The 13063-nt window shown below is 44.2% G+C and overlaps 1 protein-coding gene across 1 annotated transcript in view; it reads right to left on the reverse strand.

The window, feature by feature from the left end:
* Window positions 1-13063, reverse strand: part of THADA (THADA armadillo repeat containing) — a 172489-nt gene that overhangs the window by 10958 nt on the left and 148468 nt on the right. The gene's annotated exons all lie outside the window — the stretch shown is intronic.

A 13063-nucleotide genomic window follows, 5' to 3' on the forward strand; every position in this document is an offset into this window, starting at 1 on the left:
AGGCATCAAAACAGGAAAACATTTTGACATTAAAAAAAACAACAAGACATTAAAGTGGTGTTTAAAATGTAAGCGTATTAAAACATTTAAACAATTGAGTAAAACATTAACACATAAACACAAATAACAACAACCAGGAAGGAGGGCCAAAAGCACTGAGAGAATGTCAAACAAACAAACAAAAAAACACCTTCACCTGTTGGCAGTAGAGGGAGACAGACGAATCTCCCTGAGGAGGTTCCTGCCACCTCACTAGCCTCAGATGGTGGGGCACCCCGAAGCAGGGCCTCCAAAGATGACTGCTGTTATGTCATGCAGCCTACATGGTTCAGAACACCAGCTGTGATCAGGAGGACTGAGTACTGAAAAATAAGCCTATTGCCTTGTCCAGACAGTGGAGGACACTCAATGTCCTTTCTCAATTAGCGTCCCATTCTGGGGACAGAAGGTCAGTAACGAGCAGGAGTCAGGGATGGATCTCAACCAGCTGAACCCCATTAGCACAAAGACACAGTTGTAAAAAAAAAAAAAATCTCAGATAGCCCCAGGAATCTTATTTTGACAGCAAGTCAGGTGAGTGGGGTGCCAAATCTTTTGCTCCAGCAAGGCTCCTGTGCCACTGAAAGCTGCATTGATAGAAAGATTAACAAACAGAGCTTTCTCTACTACTGCATGCCCATGACAGGTACAATTTCACTGGAAAAATTAAATCAATTTAATCCTATTGGAGCAACAATGCAATTTGAAGCAGTTACATGCTTCTAACAATGTTTACTTCAATGGACATAGAAGGGCGTAGAAATGCACTGCAAACTGCCCTAAACACAATTTCTTTGGTGTAACAACTACTACTATTTTTCAAAGATACAGATCTTATTTTTATAATTATTATTTTATACCCCTTTTCTCTCCGATCGGGCACCCAAAGCAGCTTTTTACATCGTTCTCTCCTCCTCCACTAAATCCTTGCAACAAACAACCTTGTGAGGATAGGTTAGGCTGAGATTGTGACAGGCCCAAGGTCTCCTGTTCTGCTTCAATGGCAGAGTGGGGATTCTAGCCCAACCGTCTCAAGTTCTAATCCGACACTTGAACCATTACACCACTCCAGATGTAAATGACAAAGTATGTCCAAGCAAAAGTACAGTCAAGGACCTCTGTGGAACCTGACATTTTAAGTCTCTGTCTGCTGCTATATACCTCTAATAAGCCCAATGGATCATCTAGAGAGTGGGAATGGGGGAGAGTGGTCAATTTGCTGCCTACCAAGAGTAGTGTTGATGAACCTTGAGTCTCAGGTACATGGCAACAATGTCATTGCTGTATTATGAATGAGACATGCCTTGGCCTGCCCAGGAGCCTTTCAGAGATATGTTTAGGCGTTGAAACAGAGTATGAAGTTCAATTCAAAAACAATCTGCAAAATCTTGGGTTTTGGATCTACCACCAGAATTTACCAGCAGTTCTAATTATCTAGGTACAGGGCTGGAGCGTCTGTCTGACAAAACCCAAAGGAATCATTCAATATAATGCTGAAATTTTTTTCACCCAAAGGAATCTTTCAAAATAATGTTGAATTTTTTTTTTCAGATACAAAATTATTAGGAAAAGACATTGGTGAATTAAAATTAAAAATCAATCATATTTAAACTCTTACCCATTCTTACAACATAGTTTCATAACTTTTTCAAGTATAACTATAGAGTTAGGCTATTGAAAAAGCTCCATAGCATAAAATGAGTTTCTATCCCCCTCCATATTTGATTTTTTTTTAATGGCTGTGTTACAAAACAATTGCAGCTAGTAGAAATTCCACAGAGAACATGCTTAGGACATTTTACAACTTGCCTCTTTTATAACCTTACATAAAACCTGGTTAGTCAGCAGAAAAATCAATATTTCTTACTTGTTTGACTAGCTGTTTAAATATTTATTAAATTTCACTGGTGAGGAATTTTTATGGATTTCATTTGCCGCTTAGACCAGCATTGGTTATGCATTCATTGGAGGCTGTCAAGAAAACAACATAGTTTACTATGGTTTTCTAAGCCAAATAAAGAAACGCTGGAGAATAACGCAGTTTAAAAACAAAAAAAGAAAACTAGAAAATATATGAGCCAAGAATTCAGTTTGCTTCATTTTTGTTTCACCATATTCTGTACAGCCAAAATGCTACTTGTCAAAATTTAACATATGTTCTTCAATGCCAACATCATTTCATTAATGAATACCACCAACAGCCATAAGCAGAACACACAGAGATATTGTGTATTGCTTTCTCTTCACCTCTCCCAACATGGTCTCAGGCCGGGGTCATTCACATCACCTACATGCCTAGTCGCTTTAACTGGAGATGCCAGGGACTGAACCTGAGACTTTTTGCATGCCAAGCAAAGGCTCTACCACTGAGCCACAGCCCCACCTAGGGGAATTGTGAGAGCTTTAAATATCTACAGAATGTAGAATTTATGCTTGTGATCCAAGTCTGCTTACATCAACCCCATTTTTTTTTTTTGCTGTGCCCTGTTCAAAAACTGCCTGCATAAAGAGTGGAAGAAATGTACTACCTGTACCATCTTGCTGAGGATTTATTGTTCCCTTTATGTCCCAGGTACTTATAAAGCTTGGAAATAGCCAGAGATGTGAGCCCTTGAGCAAGCGCTGTAGCAGGGCAGGAGCCAAAGGGCTCTTAGTCTGTGGCTTCCATCCTGTGCCTTTGAACAAGCCAGCCAATGAATCCAGTACTGGCGCAAGATTCATGGTGCCATACTAAGCAGGACTACTAAAAGTTCTATTCCGTTCTGTTCAATGGTGCTTACTCCCAGATGCTCTACCACTGCGTTACAGCCCCTCCCCTGCGTGACGGCTCTGTCAGATGTAACCAATAAAGTTGTGGCCATTTCCTCCAGCAAATGTTAAAGTTATCATTCTTGAATGCCTGTGTAGTGGTTTGTGCCTCGCCACTCTCCCACTCACCTAGGCAACAATCTCTCCAGGAATAAAAGTCACTACAAAATGCCAGAGCACTGCTACTAAAGCAGCACAATTAAGCAAACAGATGAGCTCATCTTAATTTACTCCATTGATCAATTCTTCCATTGCCATGAATGTAGATAGCAAAGCATTCTTTACTGATAAAAGGATTTACTATAACAGTAAGGACAACAACCTTATGGCTTGATGTCAAACCGAATTGTGGAAACATTAAAGGCAAGTTGGAATACTTATGGAATGTGACCCTCAGTGATTAATAAAAAGCAACTTCTTGTGCTTGCAGTAATGTTTGAGGAGAAGGCACGGCAGCTAGAAATAAATAAATCTATGCATAAATAATAAAATATGCTAATAAAAGATCACCATTCTATCTATCAGCAACCAGTATAACAGACTTGTCTGAAAAAGTTCCTTACAGTGGGAAAGCAAGTACAACAAGATGCAGTATACTTATGTCAGGCTCTATGACCCATCAGACAATACCTGCAAACTGCTCTAGATGGAATGTCACTGCTTTGGAAAAGCAAAGATTCAAGTTTAGCGTATAGAAGATGAGACTACCGGGAAATAAATTATTTCTCTGTATAGATCAGGCCTTTCTTTCATTCTAGGAGCCAGCCCAAAAATTTTGGAGCCAGACTAATTTTTCAGAGTTTTGCATACAAATTACCATACTTTCTAATTATTGCTACCAGAAATCCTAATCTCTTCACAGTTTCTCATAATTTTATTTAAACTATGACAAAAATGTATATAAATAAATATTGGGACAGTCATGGTTGTCATTGCTACAACAAAAAGCTAAACCTTAACCCTAACCTATTCTCTCCTATTTCTGATAATTCCATTATAGCTTTAAAAGTTTCATTTAATTGAATACTGGGGCTAGTATAAAAAGCAAGTGGTTAAAAAATGAATTTTTCCACCACCAATTGAAGATGTAAAGTTAACATGAGCAAGCAATAACAAGAACTGCATGCATATTCTTAAGCCATACAACAAAACATAAATATGATGTGAAATGACAAATTTAGTACTTCTCATTGAGTTACTACAATAAAATAATTGCTGGAAATATTGGGTGCCACCTTGAAATTTCTAGATACCACAGCAACCTGGTGCCTGGAATTTATCAAGCCCTGATATAGATAATAATGCCCGATGATCAGATACAAGTATGCCATTGTAATGTGTGCAAACTGTACAAATCTATTGCCATTCAAGACTTTTTGTTTCTTGTACACACTGCAACATAGACAGGCCTCTGGCACACAAGAAAGTCACAGAATTTCCTATATGAAGTTACTTCTCCAAGGGAAAAAAACAGATTGAGTATTAAGGGGATCATTAGTCTTTTTCTTTTTAAAAATTACCTTGTCAAAGCATTGTTACAAAATTTACTGCTTGAGTATAATTTTGTATGCATAACTCAGTTATAGAACTAATACTTCTACCAAGCTTGATTACACACTTGCTAAAACAACAATAAGCTATTCAATCTTGAACTCAGAAATAAAGATTTCTCTTTTTGACGGAACAACAGCACATGATTAATAGGTTACATGAACTTTCCTTAAGAATGCTTTGGTTGAAATATAATCCTGTTCTGCATTCTATTCTCGGTGCTGAGATGTGTCAGGATTGCTACCAGTATGTTGAGCTTATTCCAGGTGGTTTTTTTTTAAAAAAAATAGATACTTATTGGTTTAATAAAACAGAGTTGCACTTACCTGTAACTGCTGTTCATTGAGGTCTTCGGTGCAGACACACATGTGGGACTGCGCCTGCGCGCAGGCCTGCCACCGGAAAAAACTCAATAGCCTTAGTCCTCAATCGGGGATGCCCCTCCCTCACAGGCGGGGCCGGCTTTCGCGCCGCGCAGCCCGCATGCTCTTGGGCGGGGCATCCCCTTCCCTCCTCAGTTCCTTCTCCGCCGCCGACCAAGACAGCCAATAATACTGGTAAACACTCAATTTCTAACCAATAAAACTTTCCTTTTGCTTTAGGTCGACAGTGGGGATGGAAGGGAGGGATGTGTGTCTGCACCGAAGACCTCAATGAACAGCAGTTACAGGTAAGCGCAACTCTGTTTTCATTTTCTGTCTTCGGTGCAGCCCCACATGTGGGATAGTCGCAACCTTACCCAAAAAAGGTGGTGGGGTCGACTTAAGAAAAAAGGGTCTGGAGAACTGCTCTGCCCACTGCTGCATCTTTCCTGGCTTGCAGGTCCAGTGCGTAGTGTCTCACGAAGGTATCCTCTGAAGACCACGTCGCCGCTCTACAGATGTCTCCAACTGGAACCCTCCTGTGAAGAGCAGCAGAAGAGCCCTGCGCCCTAGTGGAATATGCTCTAATGCCTAATGGACATGTCAACTTTGCCTGCTTGTAAGCTATTCTAATAGCTGAAACCACCCATCTTGCTATCGATTGGGCCGAGGCTGCTTTTCCCTTCTTGGGTCCCTGATAGCAGATGAATAATGAGTTAGACCTTCTAAACAATTTGGTACGGTCAATGTAGTAAAGGAGCGCCCTCTTTACATCAAGTGAATGTAATGCCCGTTCAGCCTGAGAGGACGGGTTAGGGAAAAACACCGGCAAGACTAAATCTTGAGCCAGGTGAAAAGATGATATCACCTTGGGTTTAAATCTGAAGCTAGGGTGAAGGACCACCTTTTCATTATAAACCCTGAGAAACGGGCTATCGATACGAAGGGCTGCTAGTTCCCCCACCCTTCTGGTCGATGTCACAGCAACAAGGAAGGCTATTTTAGCCGACAAGAAGGACAGAGGCACCTGGGCCAAAGGCTCGAAAGGTGTCAGCATCAGTTTTGCCAATACTAGGGAGAGCGACCATTGTGGTGTTAGAACCGGGTTAGGAGGAAACAGGTTATTAAGACCTTTCAAAAAACGCTTTGCAAGAGGATGGGAAAACACTGTATGTCCCTCCACCTTATCATGAAAGGCGGAAATAGCTGCCAGATGAACCCTTATGGAGGAGACCGCCAGGCCCCTCTTGGTTAATTCTAGCAGATAATCTAAAATTTTAGGAATAGGGCAGTTAAACGGGGAACAGCCCTGTTGCTCCACCCAGGTTAGGAACCTATCCCATTTCCTATAATACGAGTAGCGGGTAGAGGGTCTTCTGGCCTGTAAAAGGACCTCTTGAACCGGTTGTGAACAGCCCACTAACAAGAGGGAACTATTCTCCATGCCATGAGGTGTAGTCTCTGCACATCGTGATGGGCCAGATCCCCCCAGCGAAGTAGGTTCGGGTGATCGGGTAGCGTCTTGCAGTTCCCTCCCGCTAACTGAGTGAGGAGGGTGAACCATATTTGTCTCGGCCACCTGGGAGCTATGAGAATGCAGTCGGTGTTGTCTGCAGCTATCTTCCCCAGAACTCGAGCAAGTAGGGGGAACGGAGGGAAAGCGTAAAACAGACTGTTCGACCAGGTGAGTTGGAACGCATCCCCCAGGGAGGAGGGGTCGCTCCCCGCTAGCGAGCAAAATTCCACTGCTTTCTTGTTGTCCCTGGTCGCGAATAAGTCTACCTGAGGGGTGCCCCATTCCTGAAAAATGGGGAAGAGAAACTGATCTTGTAGCTCCCATTAGTGATTTGTGGTAAAAACCCTGCTCAGTGAGTCTGCCTGTGTGTTGTGGACTCCTGCTATGTGGATGGCACGCAAATCTATATTGTGTGTCCCAGCTATTGCCCAAATCTTTTGGGCCTCTCTGCACAGGGGGATGGAACCCGTACCCCCTTGTTTGTTGATGTAAAAAACTGTGCATGAGTTGTCCGACTGTAGAAGTGTCCTTGAGTTCTGGAGGATATCTGAGAGAGAGGTAAGAACGTAACGTACTGCCTTCATCTCTAGAAAATTTATGTGCATTGATGACTCTCTAGGGGACCATCTACCTTGAATAGAATGATTCCCACAATGACCACCCCAACCCTCCATGGAGGCGTCCGTGGTAACTGTAAAACTTGGAGTCCAAAATCCCAGGGGGACCCCTTTCAGAAGGTTGGTTTCTGAAAGCCACCATTGTAGTGATCGCAAGATAGGCCTGGGAATGGACAATCTGTACCACTTGGAGTGGCGAGAGAAGTCATAGGATCGAATGAACCAATTCTGCAGTTCCCTCATTCTCAGCTTAGCTAGAGGGGTCACTGCAGTGGTCGAGGCCATAAGGCCTAATAACCTCTGTATGGAGACCACGGGCTGGTGTCTATATCGCATGAACAAGTGAATTAGCCCTCTAATGGAGGATATCCTCTCAGTGGGGAGGAAAGCCCGATCCGCCCTGGAGTCTAACACGGCACCAATAAACTGAGCCCTGGGTGATGGAACTAACTTAGACTTCTTCAGGTTGACCATCAGCCCTAACCTCGTACAGGTAGAGAGAACTAGCTGTAGATTAGAAGAGAGCAACTCTGGGCTCGATGCTGTAAGCAACCAATCATCAAGGTAGGGATAGATCGTACATCCCTGGTCTCTGAGGAAGGACATAACTACTGCCATGCACTTCGTAAAAACTCTGGGGGCCGTGGCGAGGCCAAAAGGGAGGACCGAATATTGAAAATATTCAGATCCATAACGAAACATTAAGAAGTGCCGATGTTCGGGGTGGATAGAAACGTGGAAGTAGGCGTCCTTCAGGTCCAACACTGCGAACCATGTACAGGGTGTAACAAGTTCCATCACAGAGGGTAAGGACACCATTCTGAACTTAGAAACTCGTAAATATTTATTCAGAAACCTGAGATCAATGATGGGTCTAGAGCCCCCATCTTTTTTATCAACCATAAAAATTCGAGAAAAGAAACCCAAACATGGGGGGTTAACTTTTTCAACAGCACCCTTTTGGATAAGTTCAACCAGTTGTGGTGCAAACTCAGGGAGAGGGTTATCTGCCGCAGAACTGGCAGGGGAACAAGTGGGAACGGATTTGAACTCCAGGCGGTAACCCTGTGAAATGACCTTAAGAACCCAGGTATCAGAGCAGATAGCCTGCCAGGCTGCAGAGAACTTTGCCAACCTATTTAGGAATGGCCGCCCCTCCTCAGGGGAATGCAGACATAGTCAGAATTTTTGGGAGGGTTGTCTCTGGTCCTTGTTTTGGGTGCTGGGAGTAGAGCGCTGCTTGAAGCCGTGTTTCGGCCTGGGATGTTGATGTTGAAACTTTTCGTGCTGAGGATACGGGTGGAATCTTTGGAATCTTGGGAACCTATTGAAGGAGGGACCAAAGGATTGTTGACGGAACTGGGGCTTGTCTCTCTGTTGTTGGTGGAAGGCAGGAGTCACCCCCAGGGACCGGGCGGTCTGGCGGTCCTTCTTAAGATTTGTAAGGAACTCTGTGGTTGATGAGGCAAATAGGGTGTCCCCTTCGAAGGGGAGATCCTCAATGCGCGACCGTGTGTCTAGAGGGAGGGCAGTAGAGCGGAGCCAGGAATGGCGACGTAGAGTGATTGCTGAGGCCATTGTTCTAGCTGCACTGTCAGCTGCATGTTTGCCTGCGTTGATCTGCTGTCTTGACAGACGCGTGGCTTCTGCTTGTATAAGGCGCAAGGCATTTTTAGAGTCCTCCGGGAGCAGGTCAATATGGGGGGCAATCTTCTCCCACAGGAACAGCTGGTACCCCCCCATAATAGTTTGGTAGTTAGATATGCGAAAATTCAGCGCAGCAGAAGAGTAGGTCCGTCTGCCCAACTGATCTAAACGTTTACTCTCCTTATCAGCGGGAGATGAGTGAGGACCCTGCCGTTGTCGGGATTGCATCTCTGTAGTTACTATGGAGGAGGGAGGAGGATGAATCGTGAGAAATTCAGCCGACTCAGGTTTTATTCTGTACAAATTCTCCACCTTCTTGGAAGAAGCTGGGAGTGAAGCAGGTTTCTTCCAAAGAGACATAGCAATCTCGGAAAGGCCTTCCAATATGGGGAAGGCAGCAATACCCGGTGTGTCGGGGTAAAGACGGCTAAGAATCTTGTCCTTAGGTCTATTGTCTGTTGTGGAAATATTAATGTCCAGTGCTTCAGCCATCCGTATCATTTGCTCCGTCCGGAGCTTGAGGTCTTCAGATGGTGAAATGGCATCTGTATCCCCTACTAGTTCATCAGGAGAAGGTTCTGATATATCCTCAGAACCTTCGTCCCTAGATTCTACCTCGTCTGCTTCTGACTCCTCTCTGGGAGTGCGCTGAGTCAAGGGGGTAAAAGGAGAAGGCAGTTGAGGTGTATGAAGGACCACCGGTTCGCCTCTAACTGATAGCTGTCTAAAGCGGCAAATCCAGTCCTTGACCAACTCTGGAGATATTGTAGGAGCAGATGTAGAGGGAGCTGGCTGGAATATCTGTTGCGGTACCGAGGGGGTCGGTACCATGGAAGCCGGGTCCAGTGGGTCTGGATCCGAGATGAATGGAGGACCTTCAAGCGGGTCTAGGTCGACCTCGGAGTAGGAATGGAACGGAGAGCCGAGGTGAGGTGAGGGTGTCCTCGGTACCGAGGGCGGTGCCGAGGGCGGTACCGAGGGCGGTACCGAGATGGTAGCATCCGGTGCCGAGGGTTTCGGAGCTGGTGCAGACTTCTTCTGCGTCGAGCGGTTAGAGCCATGATGCTTCTCGAGGTGTTTGGTCTTGTGCTTGTGTTTCTTATGGCCCTGAGGTGGATCCGAGGAGCTCGGGTCCGAGGGTCTCGGTGTCGAGCTGGTACCGGGGATCGGTACCGATCTAGTCGACTGCGCATCTCCCGGGGTCCTGGAACCCGTCGAGGGAGAGGGGGCCGAGAGGGCTTTTTTCCAAAGTTCTGCGCTCAGCCGGTGCGCGCGAGCATTGCGAGACCGGGTAGAGAAACCTTGGCAGATGGCGCATTTAGACACGTTGTGCCCTTCACCCAGGCAGGTTAGGCAGAGTTCGTGTTGATCTGAGTGCGGTATTTTAGCCGGGCACGTCTTACAGATCTTGAAGGGGGCCTTGGAGGCCATCTTAGGCGCTAGCACCAGGTCAAGGGAGATTGTGAATAAACTTTTCTTTCGTTTTCGTCCTTTAGTTACAATAAATTTATTTTTAAGTTTCTTTTCTTTTCTTTTTCTTTTCTTTTTTGTAGGAAGAAGGGGGACCGTGGACGCGGCCCTAAAGGACTTACGAACGCGTTGAGGTAAGGCAAGGAGCTCCGATCCAGGCGGCGGCAAGAAAGGAACTGAGGAGGGAAGGGGATGCCCCGCCCAAGAGCATGCGGGCTGCGCGGCGCGAAAGCCGGCCCCGCCTGTGAGGGAGGGGCATCCCCGATTGAGGACTAAGGCTATTGAGTTTTTTCCGGTGGCAGGCCTGCGCGCAGGCGCAGTCCCACATGTGGGGCTGCACCGAAGACAGAAAATGAACAAAGAGTTTACTGATATAACACTGATGTGAAGGCACACGGTTCTTGCCAAATTTACAGAGACTAGAACATATATAAGAGCCAGCATGGTGTAGTGGTTAAGAGTGCTGGACTCTAATCTGGAGAACCTGGTTGGATTCCCCACTTCTCCCGATGAAGCCTGCTGGGTGACCTTAGGCCAGTCACAGTTCTCTTGGAACTCTCTCAGCCCATATGAAGGCAGGCAATGGCAAACAACCTCTGAACGTCTCTTGCCTTGAAAACCCCGAGGGAGGGGGGTCGCTGTGACTTGACAGCACTTCATAAACACACACAGAACAAATATAATCCATGATACTTTAAATTAAACCTTTCCCACAATTTTGCCTATTTATGTTCAAGAATGCATAAGCCAGTGGTCAGCAACCAGGGTCTCAGAGCCTGAAGGTACATGAAAGGAAACCCTTATGTAAACTGCTCTGAGAAGTTCCAACACGGAAGAAAGTGTAATATAAATGTAATAAATAAATAAATGGGCCCGTGGGTCAAGCCAATACTCAACACTGACTTAACAGACCACATTTTCCCCCTTCATCACTGCCACTGAGCTATACACAATTTCCAAAAATGCTACTTACCACAAGGAAGAACTGGGGGCAATACTTCCCCCATCCTCCTTACTGCCCCTTTAAAATTAAGGTACTATGAAGTGGCTCAGTGGTAGATCATCTGCTGGGCATGCAGAAGGTCCCAGGTTCAATCCCCAGCATCTCCAGTTAAAGGGACTAGGCAGGTAGGTGATGTGAAAGACCCCTGCCTGAGACCCTGGAGAGCCGCTGCCAATCTGAGCAGACAAAACTGACTTTGATGAACCAAGGGTCTGATTCAGTATGAGGCAGCTTCATGTGTTAATGTGTCATTTCATAGATTCCTGTCCACATTTATTTCAACTGGGCTCATAAAACGTAAGCTAGAAACAAAAAACTGGAAGAAATCATTGTGTACTTATGGAATGTGACCATTGGTCATTAATAATATAGAGACTTGAGTGGCTGCCAAGCAACCAAACACAATGTTCTTCTACTTTCCTTTTTCTGTAGCTTAGACCTTTAACTCCCACTTAGCACTCTACATAATGACCACCTTAATCCATGACACATACAGGCCAGTTTTGCTGCTGTTCAAAGGATGTGGTAAACCTCTCTTTTCTAAAGCTGTATGATTATTATGTCTTGGTCTTCCTGTTGTTGGAGATCTGTGTGCTTACCATCAACATGGTATTAATTTTAATTCATACCTGTTTTGATATCATGAAGTTCTTATATGGTAATAAAAGCATACCACTCCCTAATTTTCAGAAGAAGAAAAAAATTCTCTGGTAAAAGTACTGTTTCCCTTTCTTAAACTGTCTATCAAAAATAATATCATGTGAGGATTCTGATGATGCAAAATTATTAATGTGTTAAGGCTGCTAAAATCTGAACATATGAGTGGAAGACAGAAATTTGTGTTGGATCACATTACCCTGCAGAGAACTTGTTACCCTGTGACATCACACAAGCTTCAGACCAGAGGCAAAATACATTGAATGAATCAAAGGAATCTAGCAATTTCATTGCTACAACAGAGCTTCCCACCAGGTGGCACCATGAAGCTAACCTACCTAAGTGCCAAATGATATGCACCAATATACTAATGTCTATAGATTTTCTACATATGTCCTTCAGCTGCTGAGCTAGAGACTTACCACAATTAATCTACTGGTGGACAGAATAGCAGCAACTATTATAGTGCAACATACAGGTGTGAAGAACCCTATTCTGATTTATTGTTTTTAATGGGAGAAGCAGATAGGTGGAGATCAAAAAATAAAGTAAGAAAGTGAATGTTTCTGTAAAAGTATGTCCCTATGTCTTGGGATGTACATGTTAATACAAATAAATTAAAGTGTTGTTATGAGCAGAGCCAATTATGTGATTTACATAAATATAATAACTTTTATTTTTTTTAAAAACCTGTCCCTAAAAATCAGTCAAAGGAAATCAAAGTATGTAACATTTAAATACATATAATATAAAAGGACAGATGGGGAGCATCTCATTTCCCCCTTCCCCACTATTTCCTGAAAGCTTCCATAGACTCTCCTCTTTTCCTGCTTTCTTCTGTCCTTCCCACCCACCAGCCAACCTACCTTTATCTGCCCCCATCTTAAATTGTCCCTCCACCAGCCAGCCTCTCCCTGGGAAAACTATGGCCCAGTTGCATGGTGCCGGCCACTAGGCTGGGCCCAGTCACACCGAGGGGAACCCACAAGTACTCACTGGAGGTACCTCATTTTCTCTTGTATTTCCCTCCCCATGCTATTTTCTCTTTCCCTCCTCCTGACAACCCCATAACCCCCCTTTCCCCTGCTTCTTTCTTACCCAACAACCAATATCTTTGGCTATATTTATTATATTAAAGTATAATCTTCCTAGAAACTCTCTGAAACCTGAGAGTCTTCCACAAGGGTGTGGAGACTTTCACATTTGGGCTAACCCATCAGTAGGAATTACATAGGCCGTAGGATAATTTTAATATTACATGATAGTTTCTGGTTTTATTTGTTAATATTAGTTATTTTTTATATCTGGGATAGAGTAGTAAAAAACCCCAAGTTAAAGTAATTTAGAGCAATGTTTAAGATATGTAAACTGAAAACTTCTTGGTTTACTAATG

This window comes from Euleptes europaea, chromosome 7, assembly GCF_029931775.1.
Source record: "Euleptes europaea isolate rEulEur1 chromosome 7, rEulEur1.hap1, whole genome shotgun sequence".
In the NCBI taxonomy this organism is placed as follows: Eukaryota; Metazoa; Chordata; class Lepidosauria; order Squamata; family Sphaerodactylidae; genus Euleptes; species Euleptes europaea.